Below are 23,414 nucleotides of genomic sequence, written 5' to 3'. Positions count from 1 at the left end.
CTCTTTAACTCATTTTAATCTTTACAATTCTTTAGCATACTGTAACTGTCAAGCCGGTGTACTATCATTTTCTCTTTTTACACAAGCTCTTTTTCAGTTTTCTATTGTTTTTGGATTTTAGAAATATCTCATGTTTTGTATTTTTGAATTTTACTGTTTTTTTTATTTTCTGAAAATATAACCTAACTCCCCCTAAATACAAAACAAGTAAAAAATCGACAAACCAATGCAGATTGCTTTTCAACATCATCTATAGTGGTACCTTCATCTACGCCAAGAATTTCCTCCGACACCGATAAAAGCTTCATACCATTCAATTTTAAAAGATATTTAAAACGAGTTTTATCAAACGCTTTGGTATGTAAATCAGCTTTTTGTTCGTCAGTGTGGATTTTCTCAATTCGTATCAACTTCTTCTCGAAACAATCTCGAATGAAGTGATGACGAATTTCAGTGTGTTTCGTTTTAGCGTGATGAACAGGATTTTTCGTTATATTTATCGCTGCCTCATTATCAACAAAGATAGGGGTAGTAAGAAATTGCAAACCATAGTCGCGCATCTGTTGCTGGATCCACAAGATCTGAGAAGAACAACAAATGCTGGCAGATACATATTCAGCTTCACATGTGGACAAAGCTACAGAGGTCTGCTTCTTACATTGCCAGGTGACCAATCGTGGACCAAAAAACTGACATCCCGAAGTTGTTGACTTAGCGTTAACTTTGCAGCATCCGAAGTCGGAATCGGAATAACCTTCGAGCGTGAAATCGCCTTCTTTTGGATACCACAACCCCAATGACGGAGTTCCTTTCAGGTAGCACAATATCCGTTTCACAATCACAATATGCTAAGCTCTTGGGTTTGACTGAAACAATGCTGCGAGGCAGGTAGGATACATGATATCGGGCCTTGAAGCAGTCAAATACATTAGCGAACCAATCATGGAATGATACATCGTTTCATCTACCTTCTCTCCGGTGAGATCAGAGTTTATCCCATGGTTCGTTGCTAATGGGGTGGAAGCTGGAGTAGTCCCGGAGATCCCAAATTTCTCTAAGATATCATGAACATACTTCGTCTGATGTATGAAAATTCCTTTGGGCAATTATTCAACCTGAAGACCCAAAAAGAATTTCATCTCACCCATTAATGACATTTCAAATTTTTGCTTCATAACTCTTTCAAAGTCTTTGCACAAATCTTCATTTGTTGACCCAAATATGATGTCGTCCACCTATATCTGAACAATCAGAAGATGTCCATCGACTTCTTTGGTGAAGAGAGTGGCATCAACTTTTCCTCGGATGAAGCTGTTGGCAAGCAGATGTTGAGACAATGTCTCGTACCAAGCTCTCGAGGCCTGGTGTAAACCATACAACGCTTTATCCAGTAAAAAGACCTTGTCTTTGTGGATTGGGTCGGTGAAGCCCAGTGGCTGTCTAACATATACCTCCTCTTTTACTTTCCCACAGAGAAAAGCCGATTTAATATCTAGCTGAAAGACTTTAAATCTCTTCCACGATGCAAATGCTAAGAAGATTCTAATCGCTTCAAGTCTAGCGACGGGAGCATACACTTCGGTGAAATCTATACCCTCCTGCTGACTGAAACCCTGGACTACGAGTCGAGCTTTGTTACGAATAATAACCCCTCGGTCGTCTCTCTTGCATTTAAACACCCACTTTGTGTTAATCTTCCTATGACCATCAGGCAAGTCTACCAACTTCCACACTCCCAACTTCTCGAATTGACTCAACTCTTCTTGCATAGCGTTGACCCAAGAATCTTTAGTTAATTCCTCCTTGTATGTTCGCGGTTCAATCTGCGAAATAAAACAACTCAATGAGAACTCAGTTTGTAATGGAGCAACTGTAGAATAAAAACAAGTAAGCCCTTGGTCAATTTGTCGTCTAGTGCGGACGCCTGATTGTAATTCTCCAATAATTAGCTCTTCTGGATGGTATGAAAGAGTTCTCGGCATAACCTCGCCTGGAACATCTACCTCGCCCTCCAAATTTGTGACATTCTGATTTGCATCGTGTTCACCGACTGGATTTATTTGACTTGAAATCTAGATTTGCTCCCCCTCAGAATCTGAATCACCACGATCAAATATTGGCCTTTCATCAAATTCTAGATTATCGTTGACTGCCGTCTGATTTTCAGGAGCATGTTCATGTTCTGCAGATTGCTGAATATCATCATGTTCTCCAGCATTACTTGGACCTGCTTCATTATCACTTGAAGTTTGCCCTTGAAGTTTAGAAGACTCTGCTGGAAACCTTTCTTGTGATGACTCATACTCTCTTAGAATATCCAACTCATCAAAGAACTCTGGTTCTTCCTCCATGTCAAATGAATCCCACAGAGTATCATAGTGAAAACGCCATGAGTCACCGGGATTCTGCGGTGGCATTGTATAACCTTGACATTCAACATTGTGTGCTTCAATGATCCGCTTTATGCTTGGAACAAAGACTCCTTTCAATGGACTTGAGTAACCCACGAATATTCCTTCGATTTGTGGTTGTCGATCAGCTCAAAACACGTCTTGTTGAATTTCTTCACTGTAAGAACCCGGTTAAGTGTATAGCAAGCGGCTGACACTGCTTCTGCCCAAAATTTAACTGGTAGCATTGAATCAGCAAGCATTGTTCTGGCCGTTTCGATTAGCGTCATGTTCTTTCTTTCTGCTACTCCATTTTGCTGTGGAGTGTAAGGAGCACTAAATTCTTGCAATATACCTCTCTCATCACAATACTCATCCATTTTGTTGTTCTTAAACTCTGTACCGTTATCACTCCTGATTCTTCTGATTCGAGTTTGGTACAAGTTTTCAATTTTTCTGAACAACGCCATCAAACTTTCAAACGTCTCATCCTTTGACTTCAAAAATGATACCCACGAAAATCTGGAATAGTCATCAGTTACTACAAGACAGTAGAGATCACCAGTTATGCTTTTGACATTTACTGGACCAAAAAGATCCATATGAAGTCTTTCAAATGGTCTTGAAACTGAGTTGACTTTCTTTTGAGGGTGTGACTTCTTCTTTTGCTTGCCTTTGATGCAACTAATGCACTCCCCTTCCAGATGAAAACATTTCAAATGAACACCATTTACTAAATCATTGTGTACCAAGTAGTTCATTTTTCGCAGATGAATGTGGCCCATCTTTCGATGCCACAATTGTGATTCTTTTTCCGTTGCTCTTGACATAAAACAATGAGCCTGACCCGTGGTAGTAGTTGCTACACTCATGTGCAACACGTACAAATCATTGACTCTTGGTGCTCTCATGATAATACATTCTTCGGGAACAACAAATCATGGTTTCAATATTAAACATTCCTTATCTGTGAAGTGCGTTGTAAACATTCGATCACAGATCTGAGAGATACTCAGAAGATTGTTTTCAAGCTCGGCGATGTAGTTAACTCTTTCAAACGTGACAATACCATTAGATAGAGTTCCTTCACCAATTATTCTACCACCTTGATTGCCTGCAAATCCAACATATCCTCCATTAAACCCTCGAACATCGTACAATAGGGTTTTCTTCCCCGTCATGTGCCGAGAAGCTCCACTATCCATAATCCAACGTGAAACGGATCTTGGAAGCTCCTGCACATATCACAATCAATTACTTAGATTTGGATGCCACCCAAGCCTCTTTTGACTCAGGTAGCTTGATGTGTGAGGTCTTTGTGTACAACGGTGGAAAATTTTTGTCATTCATTTTTAAACTCTCTTCAGATCCAATCTCAACCTCTTTGTATAAAAAGAAATCATTTTTAGGAGGATGACCAGATGATTGATCTTTCTTTGGTACACACTTCTTTTCATAAGGAGTAGACTTTTGTTTTTCAAGTCTCTCATAGTAATCCAAAGGAACATTCATCTTTACCAGTGTGGTAGAAGACGATTGTTTTGAAGACACTCAAACCTTTGGTTCTAGAGAACTTGCTTTCTTTTCAACAGATTTTGGCTTCCATGTTTGTTGAGATGATGCAACCCGTGTGTAAAACTTGTCATTTTTAGTTACCACATTCTTTACAGGTTCAGTTTTGAATTTGGTGTTTTCATTTTTCAAAACTTTCTTCTCAACAACCATTGGAGCTTTTCCTTTTGCAACAACTTTCTTTTTCTGATTCTCAACAACGTCAGACTTAGGCTTCGAGTTGGTGCACTTTCATGCAATATGTCCAACTTGATTGCATTTGAAGCATGTTCGGGTGTCAACTACCCGACTTGTTCCTTCAGTCTGAGGCTGTGAGGCCTTCTTTTCAAAAAACTCTTCATTTATTTTTGAAAAAATTTCAGATTCTTGCTCGGAAAGTGAACTTGAGCTTTTTACAAACACTTTTTTCTCGACAAACTTTTTGTTTTGAAATTTTCTTCTTTGATTGTTCTTACCACCCTGATAACCACCCGACCATCTGTTTTGATTGTTTTTAGAAAAACGCGATGGTATAATAGGTTTTTTGTAGTAAGCTTTATCTTTTTCAGAGTTTAATTGCCTCTTGGAACGTTTCAAACCTTCAATTTCACAAACGTCAATCTCAACCAACTTGAACACATTTTTCAGTTTATCCACATTCACATTCTCCAACGGCAATTCAAGATCCGAATACAACTTATCCGATCCCGACATCTTGTACATCACAAGATTAGGTTCTTCATTTAAGTTGTTTTTGGATGTTGATTTCGGAATGTATTTATCCGCAAAAATTCTTCATCCTCAGTTGAATCTTTTTCAGATTTCAAAACATTTTCAGCCATACTTTTAACAATTTCAGACTGGACACTGTCTTCATCGGATGATGAAGTGAATGTGACATCAATTATTTCTGGAAGTTTAATTTCATTTATCTCTTCATCATTAATCAACCCAAATTTGTTCTTTGAAAAATTATTTAAAACTGGCGGTGGAACCTGATGATACCCAACCCCAGTTTCATCCGAGTAAACATCTTCGCCTGCTTTGTTCTTCCCAATTGGTTTAGGAACGATATGTTGAAGAACAAAACTTGCGGAGTTGTAACTATTGAGTTTCAGATTTATGCGTTCATTCTCAATCTTAGCTTCCTGAAACTGAAGTTTCAACTTAGCAATCTCATCCAACTGTTGGTTGATTTGCTCTTCTTTTGACCTAAGAACTCCTGTCAGTTACAAATTTTCTTTGCTCGTTTTAGCATTTCTTTCATCAGAATCTTTTACCGTTCTTTTTAGCTTCTCATAATTTTCTAAAAGTTGACGATTTTCATGAATTAATTTTTCGTTTTCTTTCCTGATTCATTCTACGTCAATTTTATCATTTTCAATTTTCTCAGTTAGATCTTTTAATCGATCATTTGAAGCTTTCAACATTTTGTCACGATTCAAGATCTGATTTTCAACATTTCTGACTTTTTCAGTTAGTTCTTCAGTCTTTTTACCGCTGAGGTAAACAAGTGTACTACAAACCTTGCAGTCTTTCATTCAATTTTTGAAGTCGCTTTCAATTTTGGCTTTCTTACCTGACTCATTGACAGAATCATTAGAACTGACCTTGCTTTTAGACTCAGTTCAAGACTCAGAAACTACCTCTAACTCTTTCGCTGCAAGCACTTTGTCAGCCATTTTCTTCAGATTTTCTGCTGTGAATTCTTTTGACGTGTCAATATTCCCGTTATCAACTTTCTTTGGTTGCAGCTCTTTCTATTTTTCTTTTTCCTCAGCTTCTCCTCCTCCCCACCACATTCTCTGTCTTGCTTCTTCTTCTTCTTCTGCAATTTGCTTGGTGAGAGTTTCAACACTGACAGAATTTGGATCAACAGCTATGTTTCCTTTAGGATCTAGATAACATTCTCTATCAGCATCCCATCTATTTGCCCTTTTTTGCTTCTTTCCATGTTTGATAGATTCTATTTTTCATGAATTGGGCTGACACCTTTCTGTTAATGTATTTCACTTCTTCTGTTCTGGTATCTTTGAAAGGAACAATTTTTGTCATAAACGCATACCCTACTGCATCTTCTTCTGGAAACAATTCATTCCAGTCGAATCCCTCATCATCATGAATAACAGCAAGTGCTCTCGACTTTTCTTTGGGAGCATCTTCTAATTGTTTCATTCTGGGAGGTTCGGACTTGTTTCGATGATAGATTGCTCTTTTGTAATAATCTTCACGGAAAGTATTTGCTGTATCATCAGCAGGTGCATTTCGACAGTCTCGTTTAAAATGTCCCTTTTGTTTACATTTAAAACATGTGACCTTTGATTTATCAAAACCAAGCTTTGTTGAAGGTCCGCCAATGGAGTGCCTGCCTGTTATCTCCATGAATCTTTGAGCCCTTCTTACTGCACTCGCCATACACCACCTTATATCAATCAACTCCACCTCTTCTGGGTCAATTTGATCATATTCCTCCTTGGTGAGGTTGGTGTTTCTGATTTTTCCTGCAACAAGGTTTTCATAAGATTCTAAAACAGATGCTAAAAACAGCATTTGCTGCTTGGCAGATTCTTCACTAAAGTTTTGAGCATTTTTGAGGTCTACTGCTATATTGCACTGGAACAAATTCTTTGAAGCTGATTGACTTGAAGCAGTTAAAGATGATCCTCTATGATAACCACTGCTTGGACTTTCTTGATTTGATGTGTTTGAGTTTTCTGCATAGAAAGCTGTCTTCGGAGACACAGTTTTCGGTATCATACTTCCTCGATAATACAACTCTACATTCTGCTGATACGAGGAATTGTTGACTTTGTTCGTTTTCCTGATCTCCAATTCATGACTCTCCAGTCTTTCGATTAACAGATCGACTGTCAGATCAGTTGACTTCACTGTGTTCTTTAGCATTAAAGCAAAGTACTGCCAGTCTTTCTCATCAGGCAGTGAATCAAACAATTTGTCAACCAATTCTTCCTGAGTATACACAATTCCGTGTCTTGCAAGTTCCATCTTTAAATGACCAAATCTTTCTATCATCTTTGTCACAGATTCGTTTTTCAAACACCCAAACAAATCGAATACTTTTCTTAACAATTTCTTTTTGTTTTTAACAATTTCGGCACTACCCACACATTTTATTTTCAGTTTCTCCCAGAGATCTCTGGAATCTTTGTACTCGATCAATGATATAATGTCATCTCTCACAGATTGATGAAGTAAGGCGACACATTTCTGTTCAGCAACAAATCTTTCTACTTCATTCTCTTCTATATTTTCATAATCTGTTCTTCCCATATCAAAACCATTCTTCATGCTCTTCCAACTAAGGTATGCAAAAGCTTTCAGCCATTCTTCAAACCTACTAGCCCATCGATTGTATTCCTCTATTGCCATTAGCTTGGGCAGTTTGTTGTAGGTGCCATAGGCACTGCCAACACTCAAAGAATCAGCAATGGTTTTCTTCGCACTCGGTTTTGGAGCATTTTCATTTGTGTTACTTGATGTATCATCTCCTGTGCTTCCCGTGAAAGCAAAAACATCACTGAACGGATTCAGAAAATCATCCATCTTCAAGTACCTGAAACAATCAACAAACACTTAAAAAATTTTTTGTGATTTTGAAAACAATTTCAAACAAAATGGTTCACGCGGAATGAGTTTCAAACGAAATGAATCTCAAGTGAAATGAACAGTCTTCAAACAGAATGACTTCAAGCGAAATGAATTTCACACGAAATGAGCTTTCACACGAAATGTCGGTAATGGTCTTCACACGAAATGCCCTTTGGTACAAAATGGCACCTTTGATACGAAACAGATGACTATTTCATACAAAATAGATTCCACTAACTTGATTTCGTGCGAAATGAAGTTCCAAATGATGATTCCGTGCGAAATGAAGTTCACAAATACGATTCCGTGCGAAATGAACTCATCAAATTTGATTTCGTGCGAAATGATGATGACTATTCCGTGCGAAATGATGCTGATTTCATCATATCGGCCACAAATTTCTCAAATTGATCTGGTTTTAGGTCGATTTTATGTCCAATTCTTTCAAGGATTCGTTAAAACTGTGTTTTATGTAATATATGTGAAATTCAATCCATTTTGTCTGTTAAATCTTGATTAATTTTGAAAAGAATGAGTAGAAGTCAGAGATTTTGATGAAAACAAGCTGAATCGGTATGAACTCGTCTTCCTGAGCTCTTATACCACTTGTTGGATCGTCGTACGACCTAAATGAGTCGTTCAAAAGAGTGTTTAATCCATATCAAAGGCGGAATCAATGATATAGACTTGATTACAGCTTGATTCTCCCTAATTATCTTGTTTTTATTGATTTCAAAGCTTTACAGATCATTTGACAAACTGGCAGCACCTCGGCTCTGAAATCCTGAACGTTACAAATGACAAGACCAGCTCAGTATTTATAGAGGTGTCACTTCGTACGAAATAGGTAGAGTTCATTTCGTGCGAAATGAACACATTTCGTACGAAATACCTATCTCATTTCGTGCGAAATGACTCTTAACATACAAAACCTAATTTATCGAAATACTGAGCATCGGTTTATCCTATCTAGATACAAGACTCGATAAAGACAAAGTTAACAGACATTAGTGCACCAACAGCTCCTTTGCTTCCAACCTCCTTAGTTATGCTTGAAACCCTTGGGAATGCCTTAGTTTACTTGAGAATGGACTAGAAAAATTATGATGATGTAGGGGTGTTTGGCAGTGAGCTTCTTGAAGGGAGAAAGGAGTTGTTTTGTTGAAGATGGTAAATGATAAGAAGGTTAAGACTTGTGGTTTTTATAAAAGTTTTGCAACAAATGTTTACTCAAAGGTTATTATGTTTCATATCTAAATAACAAGTCCATTAAACTAATCAAAAGAAATCAAAGATGTTGGGCCCTTGTTGGGCCGTCCACTTAAGAGGGGGGGGTCTAGTTCCATTTTAATGGTAAGTTAAACATTCTAGTTACATTTCAAGTATTAAGTTAGGTGTTTTATGTGTTTAGTGATTTTAAGATGTAATATGATGTTTGGTGATAATAACTAGCTTCATGATGTCAAAACAATGTTTCTAGTTAAGTTTTGGTGTTTCGGGTAGTGTCCGGTTGTTCCTTTGGTTACCGGTTCGTTAAGGTGCTAAGTTACGCAGTTTAGTGTGCTATGAGGTACCTTTTATGACATTTATGATTCCCGACACTTAACAAGTTATTCTAGACACTTATACCATAATTCTGCACTTTATTTTGAGGTTTAAATGCTGAATTTTGCTGTTTTCTACAGAATTCTGTAGTTTTAGTGTGTTTCGGGCACTTTCTGGCACTTAAATCATCACTCGGAAGGCAGTTTTATAGTCTCTACTTTCCTACATGATATTCTAGTGTAACTCTTTGTTCCGGGGTTCATTCCGTGTTCTAGCAACATGTCTGTCTGAGTACTGAACTCCCATCAGTATTTTTTGTTTATCTGATCAGTGTACCGGTTCCGTTCTGAGCACTAATTGAACTATTCCGGGTTGCATTTAATAATGATAAGAAATCATGCAACATGTAATGCATTTGTATGTCTATGACAGTAATCAGAAAATCATTCATATCATAGCTCAATCATGCACAGTCATTAAGGTACAAATTACTGTTTATACTGTACGGAATACATGGAAAAGTGCCAGTTGTCACAACCGAAAAGGTTGGCGTTAATCTAAGTTGTTGGTGCTAATTTGAAGTGATTAGAGTAATAAGGTAAACCTTGACCACAAAGTTAAGTTTTCCTTCTAAGGTTGACGCAACAATTGTTGCAACTGTAGCATGTGTCACGTCTTTTTTTGTTTTTTCACCTTCCTTACATATGGCGGGGTACCACGTAGCATCCTTAGGGAACCATTTCTTTTCCGAAAAATGCTCAATAACCTAATCGGAAGAAACTAGTGAGAATGAGCTTTATAAAGATGGTATCTTCATGAAATCTTTTTTTTTTTTGTCAAAGGGCATTTTTTCCGTCCATGCCCAACCGTGAGATAAGAGGGTTTCCTGAAGACTAACACCTTCCAAATATGCATCTACCACGTAACGCTCATCATCGTTCTCCATATCAAAAACAACAATTCTCAAACTCTTCTTGTGGATCAAGCCTCGAAGATAGTTTCTCGCATCAATGCCAATTGTCGTAGTCTTTGGATAGAGGTTATGCAAATGTGATTCATTTATTAATATCAGTAAGGGGGTGTTTGCTTTTTGCAAGAAGTACTTCCTGACCTCTTATGTTTGCGCCGTGTAGACCACGCGCGGACCTTTGGGTCTGCAGCGTGTTTATTTTTTGGAAGAGATTTCACTAAAAAAGCTCTTCTAGAGCTCTTCCTCGCGCAGATGTGGACTTACATCTTTCACACCTCTGCCAAACCACTTCCTCCTCTTTCAAGACACATCTAAAAAAAACCCTAGCACCCTTCTTCTCCATAGACCCCCACATCCTTCTTCTCCAAAACATAACCCTAGCACCCTTCTTCTCCACAACGACACCTCCATTATCATAAATCACCGTCTCCACCACCGGTGAACACCGCCGCCGGCGGACAACCGTGTTCTCAGCTTCCGCCTCCTCTCCTAGCTCTCCGTAAGTAATACTACAATCTGCCATTAATAGAGAATACAACTACTACAATTATAAATCAAAACAACTTATTATTATTTATCTAACTTGTTTCACTCATTTCTTGCATCTCCATCCCCTACATTCGATGCTTCAAGAACAGGGGTATAGAGGAAGAACGGAATAACTTCACTGTTTCCAACACAATCGAAATCGTAAGTTTTTCTCCCCGTTTCTTCATCAAACCACAAATTCAATCGCAATTGTTCCATATCTTCTGGGTTTCTTTAATTCTTCAAGAAATCACCACTAATGGGTTTAAAGTTTTTCATAAAACAAAGGTGACTGTAATTTGGGGGTTGTCGACTAGTGTTTGTTTTCTATTTTAATCAGTGTTCTCTCACATGAATTTGTACATTTGAATTACCAGTTCAATTGAAACTAGTTCCTTGTTCACATATGAGGTGGTTAATTTCAGCAGATCTTTGCTTTGTTACATAAAAAACAAACAGTCTTCTTCTAGAAGACTGCAGAGGTTTGGTCCACCTCTTCAGCTGCAGATGTGGTCCGTAGACTGCAGACATTTTATCTCTGAAAAACAAACAGCACCTAAATGTATAATTCATTACATAAACAACATGCGTAGTTCATAAGCAGTCAAAAACTCAAAACCATTTGGATTTTGGACCCCTTCACATATTTAGGTTAGATCTTTTATCAGTCCTATTTCCAGTGTACTATGAGAAAATAATAGAAACCGTGCCCAATATTATTATTTGAGTAAATTTCTGTTTTGCTCCCTGTGGTTTGGTCGTTTCAACGACTTTGCCCCAATCCTTTAAAAATAGTCATTTTACTCCCTGATGTTTCGATTTTGTCGCTAGTTTGCTCCATGGCCTTAACTGCATCCATATTGTATGTTAAATGTAAAAGGGTATTTTCGTAATTTAAAATATAAAGATTATATTACATATAAAAATAAAGGTATTGTCGCTTGATTCTTGGGCCGGCTCCAATTTCAAAAACTTTCTTAAAACATGAATTTTTATTTTGTTTATATTGTTTTTTTTTTAGATTTTATAAGTTATTTTAAGAGTGTAAGTTATTTTTTAGAGTAAATTGCCAAAATCGTGCCTGAGGTTTGGACATGTTTGTCAGTTTTATCAAAAACAACACTTTTGAGATTTTTTTGTCATTTTCATTTGAACATCTAACTTGTTTTTTGCAAAATCGTCCCTGAGATTTGGGATATTTTGTCATTTTCATCCAAATGTCTGATAGAAAAAACAAAACAAATTAGACGTTTGGATGAAACTGACAAAAAATCTCAAAAGTGAAGGGCAATATCATACAAAAAGTTGTTTTGGATGAAACTGACAAACATGCCCAAACCTCATGGACGATTTTGGCAGTTTACTCTATTTTTTAACATAAATTTTCTATTTTGTTTATATGATTTTTTTTCAGATTTCGTAATCCATAACCCATGACTTGGTGGTCTATGGTTATGGTATGGTGTTTGACTTTAGCCCTTTACAAAAGATGTTTCAATTTGAATACTTGAAGGTGGAATAAATCGTTGTTAAGAAGAAATAAAATTAGTAATTTTGTTTAGATCCACTTAAACCAGATTTTATTTTATTTCAAGTATATATTATATACATGTAGCACATTAAAAAAATTAGTAACAAATTATATTTTGTAAAACATGTTTTAAGTTTCCCTCAAATACATGTTTTAAGTTTACTTCAACTGTGTGTTTTAAATAGTAACATGAACTTGTACGGAAAATAGTGTGAGTGAAGTAGTTTATAAGGTTTTAGTATTTACAGATCTACAAAACAGACAACTACATTTCTATTGTTACCTTAATTGCGAACGAAAGAGAAGATCCAAGCTTGAGAAAGTCTAGCAGGTTAGAGTTTGGTGTAAGCTGCGTGGAAGAAGAAGAAGAAGAGAGGTATCAAAGATTTGTTTTACTTGTGAAAAAAACTTTTAGCAAATATCATGTATGTATTTATAGAGAAAGGATCCCATACAAGACAAATCTGTTATACGAATTGTACGTGACATAAAGGAGAGGACAAGTGGTATTGGCTTGAAGGGTAATTTAGTCCTTTCTCACTTGAAACAACTTTCCCCTTGATTTTCAAACGGCTATAACTTTTTCATATGTTAATATTAAAAAAAATACGAGCATTTCATTCTCTTTAATTCGAGCAGCCTATTGTTATAGTTTTCTTAAACAAATTACATGAATTTGAATACCCACTAGTTCATTACGTGATTTTGAATACCCAACACATCACTACGTGATTTTGAATACCCATTATGTGATTACACATTCTACATAAACCATTACGTGATTACACATTCGATATAAACCTATTACGTGATTACACATTCAATATGATTTGTTATAACTAATGTTATTACAATTATACTTATAACGTAATCGCTCGTGTAGCTTCACATAAAATATAGTATAATGAAATCACGTAATCACGAAATGGGTATTCAAAATCTCGTAGTCACGTAATAATACTTAGTCAACTATTGTAACGTAATTACGTAATCACTCAGTGTGGTACCGCATACTATAATGAAACCACGTACAGGGCCGGCTCAATGATTTTGGTTGCCTAAAGCGACATGAGTTTCCGGGGCCCTTTTTCCAAAAGCAAAATAGCATAAAATTCTAAAGCATAAATGATTACCATCGAACAACTATTGTGAATTGATTGAAATTAAGTGAATGAACCGATGGAGGAAGACGATGGAACGAACCGATGAACCGGCCGGAAAAATCATATAAATCACACATAATTGTATCAACGCATAATCATTAATAAATTCAAAGTCAAACATGCTAATGATAAAATCATACAAATCACACATAATCGTATCAACGCATATAACAAGCTTACAAGTATTCAAAGGGTTTTACCTGAACAAAATTTGGATTGAATAGAATCCGACGAACGGATTTAAATGAAATTCATGATCGGCCATTCCATTTGTGCTTTCAGCAAGTAGGCGACGCGAATCTACCGATGAACTGGCCAGAAAAATAGGTCATAAACATAAAACGACTTCAACACGATGATTCAACTGAAAAGGCTGAGACTAGGACCACTGCCATTTATGCCACTCCATTTTTTTGAAACTTGACTTTGACGCTTCGATTTTCCAATCTGACCACCGCTCAAAGCATTAAATAGGTAAATGGAAACTGGATTTACTCAAGCCTGACGAAGACATAAGCCAAAGCAGAATATATACCTATAATTTATTTCAAATTATGGGGCCTTATTAATGTGGTGGCCTAAAGCAGCCGCTTGGGTTGGATTACCCTTGAGCCGGCCTTGATCACGTAATCACGTAATGGGTATTCAAAATCACGTAGTCATGTGTTGGGTATTCAAAATCACGTAATCACATAATGGGTATTCAAAATCATGTAATTTTTTTAAGAAAACTATAGTAATGGGCTGCTTGAATTAAAGGGAATGAGATGCCCGTTAATACGATGTAATTGTTTAAAAAAATATTAAGTTATGAAAACGTTATAACCGTTTGAAAATTAATGTTGGAAAGAGTATAAATGAGAAAGGACCAGAATACCCTTTTTTATTTGTTTCTTCAATTCTTTGAACCTTATATTCACGAAAATACCACCACTTAGTTTTAATCCATTGATCTTGTGAGATCAATGGTCGAGCTTTTCTCCTGTACTTCGTACAATAATTGTCTTTTCGTAGATATCTCTATATATAAACAATATTTGTGAGATAGAGTTGAAAGGCGATGTGGCTGGTTCTACAAAAGGTCTGGGATTCAGTCAAAGATCCAGCTGTTTAATTTGATTTTCCACTTTTCCTTTATTTTATTTCTTACTCCGTTTATTCTTTTTCTTTCTAATTTTCCCTTTTTCATATACCGAATCTATTTCCCAAAATCATTTGTATTTAATTATATAATTTATTTTGTTCATATTTATTTATTTATTTATTTTTATTTTGTTTCGTATTTAGTTATTTCTTTCAGTTATACATACATTGAAACTAGGTTATGTACCCATATATTATATGCGTTAAATAATGAAAGCCATATAATTATGAAATCTTTAAATATTTTTTTATAATTAAAACTACGTATTATATATAATAATGCAAATTACAGTTATAACTTACAAATCTGTAAATACTTTCTTGTCATACAATATTTAGTTGTTTTATTGCTATGTTTAACATGTTTATCTAAGATCAATAGTTTCAATCTGCCTCTATGTTTAGCTTCAGATAAGGCCTCATTACGTTGTCTCAACAATACACAAAAGAATGCAAAAAATCATAATGTTTGTATACAGGTTAACTCTAAATAATAGTTTGACTTCTCACAGTAAAAATAATTTATCGTTCAATAAAACCTTTTTATAGAAAGAAAAGATTGTTGTATACAGAAAAAATCATCACCTAAAGTTCTAGTTTGACCTTTCAAACTCAATACTAACTTTCATAAGTTGTTGAATAAAACCATTTTAGTATAATAATTTTACTTTCAAAACGGCATGTTGAAATTAGGCCAAGCGTAATGGCCTTATTTTTTTATTGTGACGTCATAAAGTGTTTTTTGCATCACTAACAATGGTTTACTGGTTTTAACTACACCGTGTTATCTTTCAATTATTATTTTTTTATTTAATCATTATGTAAATCTCATTATTAGTGTTATCCAAATTAGACAAATAAATTAAAAGTGCATTAAATTTTAAAAAGTACAAAAATTTAAAATAGTAAAATAATGCAATAAAATCTAAATGCCTAAAAAAGTAGGAAAAATTTTAACCAACTAAAAAAGACTATGCGTCATCTTCCTCGTTCTACTACTCCAACTTGCGTAGAAGTCTTTGGTGAATCTTGATTTTTCCTTTTTTCTGATGTATGTTTGTCCAAATCCAACATACCATCGGTGTTCATCCTAAGCACCGTGAGAACGTAGGCATCGGTTGTTCGTTCCTTGAGGGCTAACCAGTGGCGGAACTAGCCCAAAAGGTTAAGGGTATCCTAATTTTTTTTAGGATCAGGGGTATCCTTTATATAACAGAAATAGAGTTGAGGGGTATTTTTACACTACGGTAATGGAGTTAAGGGGTATTTTTACACTACGGAGACGGGGTTGAGGGGTAGCCCGTGCTACCCCTATTTACACTCTTTGTTTGCCACTGGGGCTAACGACTTTTGATATTCGCATTAAGACTCTCGACTTTGTTAGGATTTAGAGCACACACGATCAATAAATGAAAGTAATAAGAAAATTAGACACGAGATTTACGTGGTTCGGTCACAATGTGTAACCTACGTCCACGGGGGCAACTAGGGTTTGTAGTTTATCGAGTGATAGTGATTACAAGTACAAGAGATATATTTATAGGCTAGAATTAGGGTTAATCCCTTGCTAAACAAGAAACTAAACATTTGGGCTTAAAACACGTAAAGCCAATTAGGGTTAGGGCAGGCCGAACCCTTTCACTTCTTCTCTCTAATTCTCACCCAACCTTAACGGGATGAGCTAAAGACAACATCTCCAACAATCTTCCACTTGGTGTCTTCAGACCTCGAACTGCATTGTCACGCCCGCTAAAATCAGAGTTGATGTGATCTGAATGGTATCTTCATTGCACAGCGGAAGTATTTGAGCTAAGACTTCTAGAAAATGAAAGCCCGCTAAGTACTCGAATTCCCATGGGTTCTCCTATTCCAGCTGTTCCATAGTTTTTAAAATGCAACTTGAGAAAGAACATGCGAGAAAAATCAACATAAAGTTAGCGAGTTCATAGTTTGTTTGAAAAATATTTGAAATAAATCTTTTTGATAACCGGTTTAAGTATTGTTGAGAGAATGTAATAAAACCATTTTCTTTGGCATGTCATTTGAAAACCTTGTGTTTATAAAAATTGTATAACCGTCAATGTCCGCGTACGATAAAGACAACATGCCCGCGTGAGCCTATAACCCACCACATGCTAGAACGTGCCTCGCCAAAATGTTTACTCAAGACAGCCGACTAGCAGGTGGCTATAGTTCCAATGTGTAGCGAGGACTTCACTGTACAGTTTTAACCGACCCTACGGCCCTTAGTTGAGTAGTGGACAATCCAGTCCTTGAGTCTTCGTGCCACGCACGAGATTGGGCCTAGCCCATGTCCTTGGGCCTCGCACATGTCATCCGTATTATTGGGCCTAGCCCGTTTGTGTCTGTAAGCAGGACCAACCCGCCCTCTTACTTGTATGCAGGACAAACCAGTCCCGTAATAACTAGGACCCTTCTTTCACTAGTCATGAAACTCATGCACGTTTTGAAAATACGCGAGTGTTTTGTAAAACCGGTATGTTTAGCATAAACCTTTCATAAACCATTTGAGTTTGTCGAAATCCATTTGCCACATGGTTTAGAAATCTGTTGTTTTCGTTCATCGAAATAATGTGTACGCGTGTGTTTTGTAAAACCGGTATGTTTAGCTTAAACCTTTTGTAAATCATTCAAGTTCGTTGAAATCGCTTAGCAACATGGTTTAGAAATCTGAATGTTTTCGGAAATGTAAAACCATAAAAAGTGGGGGTTATGAACTCACCTTGATATCCTTGTGCAAAGCTAGCTTAACGTGATTCTGTAGTGTCGTTCCTAGAACGTGAACTTGCTAGCATGCAACCTATAACATTCCTACCATGAAATAACTTATAAGTTTCTAAATATGACGACATAACTAAACTGCGTGTCCGAGCTCTACCGAATCATTAACCAACGACTCTAGGGAAGTGTTATCATCTTGGTTTGAAATAACCAATCTATGGTTATGTGATCCCTTTTAATCTGAATAGATACTAAGTCTCGTAAACGACTTAGTTTCCGAGTGATTTGGATATATATATATATATATATAGACATAACTATTTACGAAGTCGTGTTAGTCGTCATGTCTAAGAAATACGTAGATCGATAGTGGCACGTCTCGTTGTAGCTTTCGTACGATGAAAGTATATATACGCGTATACATATATATATATATATATATAAAACGTTGTGTATTCGGAATAATATATATATGGTACGGCAATGTATCGCTGTAGTTTCTGTAAGATGTAAATATATGTATATATATTTATGTATTCGAAATCTTGACGTTTGAAATGAATATGATCAACTATATTCATTTTATAAAAATATTCGGATTCTGAAAAATTGAAATAAATATAAACAATTATATTTATTTTATAAAATTTATATGAATAACGACGTTTGAAATAAATATAAACAATTATATTTGTTTTATAAAAATTATACGAATAAGGACGTTTGAAATAAATATACACAATTATATTTATTTTATAAAGGTATTCGAAAGTATTCGGTTTATCGCCGTTTAAAATAAGCATAACTAATTATATTCATTTTAAAGAAGTTTTCGAGTTTCAAAGCGTTTTGAAATAAATATAAGTTATTATATTTATTTTTATATAAACCCTCGAGTTTCTAAACGTTTTTGAAATGAATATAAATAATTACATTTACTTTATATAAGTTGTCGGGTTTTGTTAACTAGTAACTCGCGTTATAAAGCATCGCCAAAATAAATATACTCTTATATTTAGTTTATAAGAATTACTTGAACCTCGATAATTGTCGTTTTTGCAATATAATCACATGTCGTGTTTCGGGTTTTTAACGAAAAACTGACACAGTTTCCTCTGTTTTTAGGATAACCCGACAACCAAGTGTCGATATAATTGTCGAAACGCAACGCAATTCCATCGATATATATAATTTTTCGCGAAGTTTGCAAAAAACGAAAACAATCACAAAATATAAACTAGGATGGTTCGAGCTCGGTTCGCGTAAACTATAACGTATATAAACAATGTAATAAAATTTTCGCGTCGTTTAAACTTTTACCGGGTCTCGTGTTTCATCAGTTGACTGCATTTGACTCGCATTGACTCGCTGTTAACTCGTGTTGACTCGCTGTTAACTCGCGTTGACTAGCTGTTGACTCGCGTTGACTCCGGTGTTGACCGAGTTGACTCGGTTTGACCGACTTGACCCGAACCGTACCGAGATGAACCCGCCTAAATCGAAGTGAACCGAAACCGAGCCATTTGCGCTAATGGATTTTTTGGATGGAGTTAGAGGCGGGGAGCAAAATGACGATAAATTAGAAAAATCAGGGAGGAAAATGGTTGTTTTTAAACTATTAGAGCAAAACTGTTAAAATGACCAAATCATAGGAAGCAAAATGAAAGTTAACTCTAAAGTAAACATCCAAAACTGTCTCTTCAGGTATCAATTAACATGTATCAATTAATATTGTTTTAAGTGTTTACGGAGACCTTTCTCCCTCATGCTACAAGAATGTGTGTGTGGTCTAGCGCCCTTCACTATGTCACCATATAAGGCTTCGAAGGGGCGCTATCAGAGCCGTCTCCGAGAACTCTCAAAATAATTTATGTCTCTGGCGAATAAAAAAACCGGGCCCAAAATTATGGTAAAAGGTTATGAGTTAAAAAAAAAATAAGACCTTTGTGATTGAGGCAAGACTTGAACTTGAGACCTAGACAATATTTTGAGGTGACTTTTTCACTCCACCACCAAGAATTTTATTTATAATATATGAATGTAGGTAACCCAATGTAGGTAGAGGATCCTGTAAAAAGTGCCCAAAGTGTGAGAAGTGTATTATAACACTATATATAATAATATATAACACCATATAAACATCGTATAACAATATGTAATACCATATAACACTATGTAACACTATATATCATTATATAACAAATATAACACTATAGTTTGTCTGATAGCATGTCTATGATAGATGTATAGTGCTATATTTGTTATATAATGTTATATAGTGTTACATAGTGTTATATGGTATTATATGGTGTTACATATTGTTATACGGTGTTTATATGGTGTTATATCTATCTATTATACTAAAGCAAAATAATGGTTGACTTTTTGACTTTGATGTGGCTATTCTCTTTGGCCAGAGAATTGTGAAATTGGGCGTCATTCTCATATTCTACCTATTTCCTTCAATTTCCTTCAAAGCTATTAAATACACAAAAACCTTCACCGCCTTCTCTCTTCAATTCTCTCGAATACCACCGCCTTCTCTCTTCAACATATACTTCGTCCTTTTCTTCATCTTCTTCAATTCTGAAATTGTTCTTTGATCCATATCGAAAGCTGTAAGTGTAGATTGTTAATTTCTTAGTTTAATCATTCTTTTTTTGTTCGGAATTTGATTTACTTTTTGAAAAACTATTCTTCTGTTCAAGAAACCCTAGCTCTGATTGTCATTATAGATTTGTTGTTTATGTTTATTATCTTTATGTTTTTGTTATAGATTTTGATGTTTACTCATAGCCCTAAATCGATTGTAATGTATAATATCTTTTATTTCGTATGTTAATGTTATCTATCCATATATGTGTGTATAATCACTTTTCTTCTGTTTTTTGATAAATTTTTTGAAGAAATATTGTTATGTTATTGAAACCCTAAGTCTGATTGTAATTCCAGATCTGTATTTTATGTTTATTAACATTATGTTATTGTTATTGAATTTGATGTTTACTCATAGTCATGAATCCGATTTTAATGTTTAAAAAGTGTTATTTCAAATAATTTTGTTATAATAAAATATTTTTATGCAAATTCCATATCTGATTTTCATTTAAAAATTGTTTAATTTTGATTGAATCTGTATTCTATGAACCCTATTTGTTCATAAAATAGTTTGTGTTCATTTGAATGTTTTATTTTTAAATGTGTTTGATTGGTATGGTTTATTGATCATTCTTATTTTATATTAAGCCTGTATCTGATTGTCATTCAAGATCTGTTGCTTTTTGAGTATTAACATTACGCATGACTTCCATTATTAATCCTGAATTATTTTGCTGTCATTCAAACTTTTTTCTGTAGGTTTGCAATATGCCTATATCTTCTTCATCAAGGTATCTTTTTTTTGGTGTAATTTGTGAATTTATTTTTAATTTTTATGATTATTCTGTTATTTTATACCATCTGTCATGTTATGATTTAATCAACTTGAATCGTTTATTGTTTGTTCCTTTGGTTTTTCCTTCTTTATCATTTGTTTCGAACAATTAAATTTTAATATTAACTACTTTTATCTATCTTAAAGTATTTTTGTTGTTCTAATTTGATATTAAAACTAACTTTCTTAATTTTTTTGTTATCGATGTTATAGGTCATTCCTGAATTTAACAATCGGAAAACCTTTACTACATCCATTGATGTAATATCCCCTCTTTTTGTCCAGATGATTTGTTTACTAAAGAAAAAATTAGCAGAATACTGTTGTATAGTTTATAACATTTTTATTCAGAATCCTTTAATATTCTTAACTTTTTATGTTTTAACCTTAACTTTTATATGATAGTAGTTGCAGGATTCCGATGTGAAGATGTTATTGAGATTTAATATTTCCGCAATACATTCCATATGCATTTTACAGCATCGGATAAATGCCGAGAAAAAAGTCTTATGTTGATACGTGAAATCATAGAGATCAATTTCATTTATATTCAGTTGCAAATAATATGTAAGTTGTTTTCTCTTTTTATACTTTTAATTTTTGAATTTTATTTATTATATGCTAATCTTTATGAATGTTTAAATTAAGCTATTTATGGATATGTAATCTGATTGGCAGTATTTTTAGAAAATGCCATTCTTTCACATATTTCCATGTTTAATTGCCTTCATAATTGATTTTTTTAGATATCTTATTTTTGGTTAATCTTCATTGTTTCTTTAATGGCATTCAACACCGGATTGAGATCATTATCTTCCAAATTGATTGCTTCTGTCTATTCTTCTCTCGCTAAATCTGGTAAGAATCAGTGACCTAATCTCTTTCGTAACGTTTGAGTGATTAATTTCAAACAATAGCCGATGATTCTGTGAAATTTGTTTGATATGTTTGTAGTCATATTAAGAGAGATGATCCCTCTCACATCAACACAAATGCTCTGGTCAAGTGAAAATTGGACAAGTAACAAAATTCTTTAATGTTTCATATGATGTTATATTATATATTTAAATAACAAAAAAAGTTTCTGTGTTTTTGCAGTGGGTTCAAAAAATGGCTGCCTACCAGGTGTTTGATCAATTGCTTCCCATTTTATAGGTATTATTTCAGATATTGTGTTTTGAAGTTGAAGTTGATTTTGTGTTTATTTCAGATTCAGGGTCTAGGTTGCCTCTTAAACGGGTCAGAATTGTCTTAGAAAGTGGCTGCCTACCAGGTGTTTGATCAATTGCCTCCCATTTTATATGTATTATTTCATATATTGTGTTTTGAAGTTGCTTATGTGTTTATGTCAAATCCAGGGTCTAAGTTGCCTCTTAAATGGGTCAGAACTGTCTAAGAAAGTGGTTGCCTACCTGGTGTTTGATCAGTTGCCTCCAATTCAGCTCTTTTTATGGCTGATTACACTTACATTGTGATTCGCTACACAATCAATGTGATGTGTTTTTGGTGTTCTTTTTCATTTTCTTCCGGTCTTCTTAAACAATCAATGTGATGTGTAGGTAGGGTGTTCAATTAACACACAACTCCAGTTGTGACTTAAACCGCATTTCCTTAAGGTATTGTTACAAGTTTTAAGTTGAAATGGTTTGATGATGGAGGAGTTGCATGTTTTTTAATGTGTTTTTTGATGATTGGTTACAAGGGTAGTTATAAAAATGTGATTTTTTTTTTGGGTTTTGGTTATTGGTAGGCATTAAAATGTATCAAAACAAGATTCAAGAAAAAAAATAAAAACTTTGATAATGAAGAAATTGTTAAAGTAGTTAATTTTCTTAATTTGATTTTGATATGCATAACAGAGATGTTGAAAGAAGATGCTAATGGTGGAGAAGTGTCGTCTGATATACCTGCTACACTCAAAGAATTGAATGACTATCATCCTTGCAGGTTCTAATTATTTTCGATCTTACAATAAAATGTTTAAATTAAATCAATGAATGTTTCATATTAGGATGATTCTTATTTAAACTTATTATTATGGGGCTCAAGTGAATCAAATATTGGATTTCTATAATGTTTTTGATAAATGCACACCAACTGCTCGATGAAATGCCGTGTGAAACTGAAAAGATTGTTAGGCATCTTATGTTACTGATAGAAGAGGTCACAATTTATACCTTAAATGGACAACAATATAAGCAATGGATCTGTTTAAGCAACGGTCTCACGATTCATTTGTACCTGGAATATGGTTTTGAGAAAGTAATTAACAAATGGTCAAACACTTATACTACCACTTGGAAACAAGAAATACACTAGAGGCCCATAATATGTTTAAGTCAAAATTCTAATCGTTAGCAATACTATCGAACATTCATTTTTTGTCATTTTTCTATTGAACTTTTATTTCAAGTTTTCTTGGACTTACATTTTGCAGAAAATGTTTAAAAAAGTATGTAATTTATCTTTTGGCCGTATCTTCATATTAGCTAATTGACTTATCTTTTGTTTAGTATTCCAAAATACGAACCTTTTGCATTCAGAACACACATGTGGCTAGATGTCAAAGTTTTCAAGAAAGACCTTAGGCTCAACTACTTCTGCTTCTGTATTTAGTAAATGTTGTAGTGATAGTGATGATCCACCTGACTCGAGCCAACCTAGCCCGTTGGCATCTGATTATGATATCAGAAGTCAAACAACAACTGGCAACCCTTCTAAGTAGGCTTTTTTCGTTTATTTTGAAACTTAAATGATTAAATTACACCAATGAGTGGATAAATAGAACTAATTAATTTTTGTTTTGCTG

General features: G+C 34.7%; 2 long non-coding RNA genes across 2 annotated transcripts; one reads left to right on the top strand and one right to left on the bottom strand.

Annotated features, from left to right (window-relative positions):
• Positions 1 to 10,975: 10,975 nt before the first annotated feature.
• LOC110903614 lies at positions 10,976 to 12,507 on the bottom strand. Its single transcript, XR_002572081.2, has 2 exons — positions 12,408 to 12,507; positions 10,976 to 11,442 (listed from the first exon to the last, which is right to left on the bottom strand). It is a non-coding gene; the product is annotated as an uncharacterized LOC110903614 (long non-coding RNA).
• Positions 12,508 to 21,387: 8,880 nt separating this feature from the next.
• Positions 21,388 to 21,730, top strand: LOC118489346. Its single transcript, XR_004887355.1, has 3 exons — positions 21,388 to 21,463; positions 21,560 to 21,625; positions 21,704 to 21,730. It is a non-coding gene; the product is annotated as an uncharacterized LOC118489346 (long non-coding RNA).
• The last annotated feature ends 1,684 nt before the right edge of the window (positions 21,731 to 23,414 follow it).

Source organism: Helianthus annuus, chromosome 2 (genome assembly GCF_002127325.2).
Source record: "Helianthus annuus cultivar XRQ/B chromosome 2, HanXRQr2.0-SUNRISE, whole genome shotgun sequence".
NCBI lineage: Eukaryota > Viridiplantae > Streptophyta > Magnoliopsida > Asterales > Asteraceae > Helianthus > Helianthus annuus.
The sequence above is the reverse complement of the archived record's forward strand: the minus strand, read 5'-3'. Positions and strand labels throughout refer to the sequence as shown.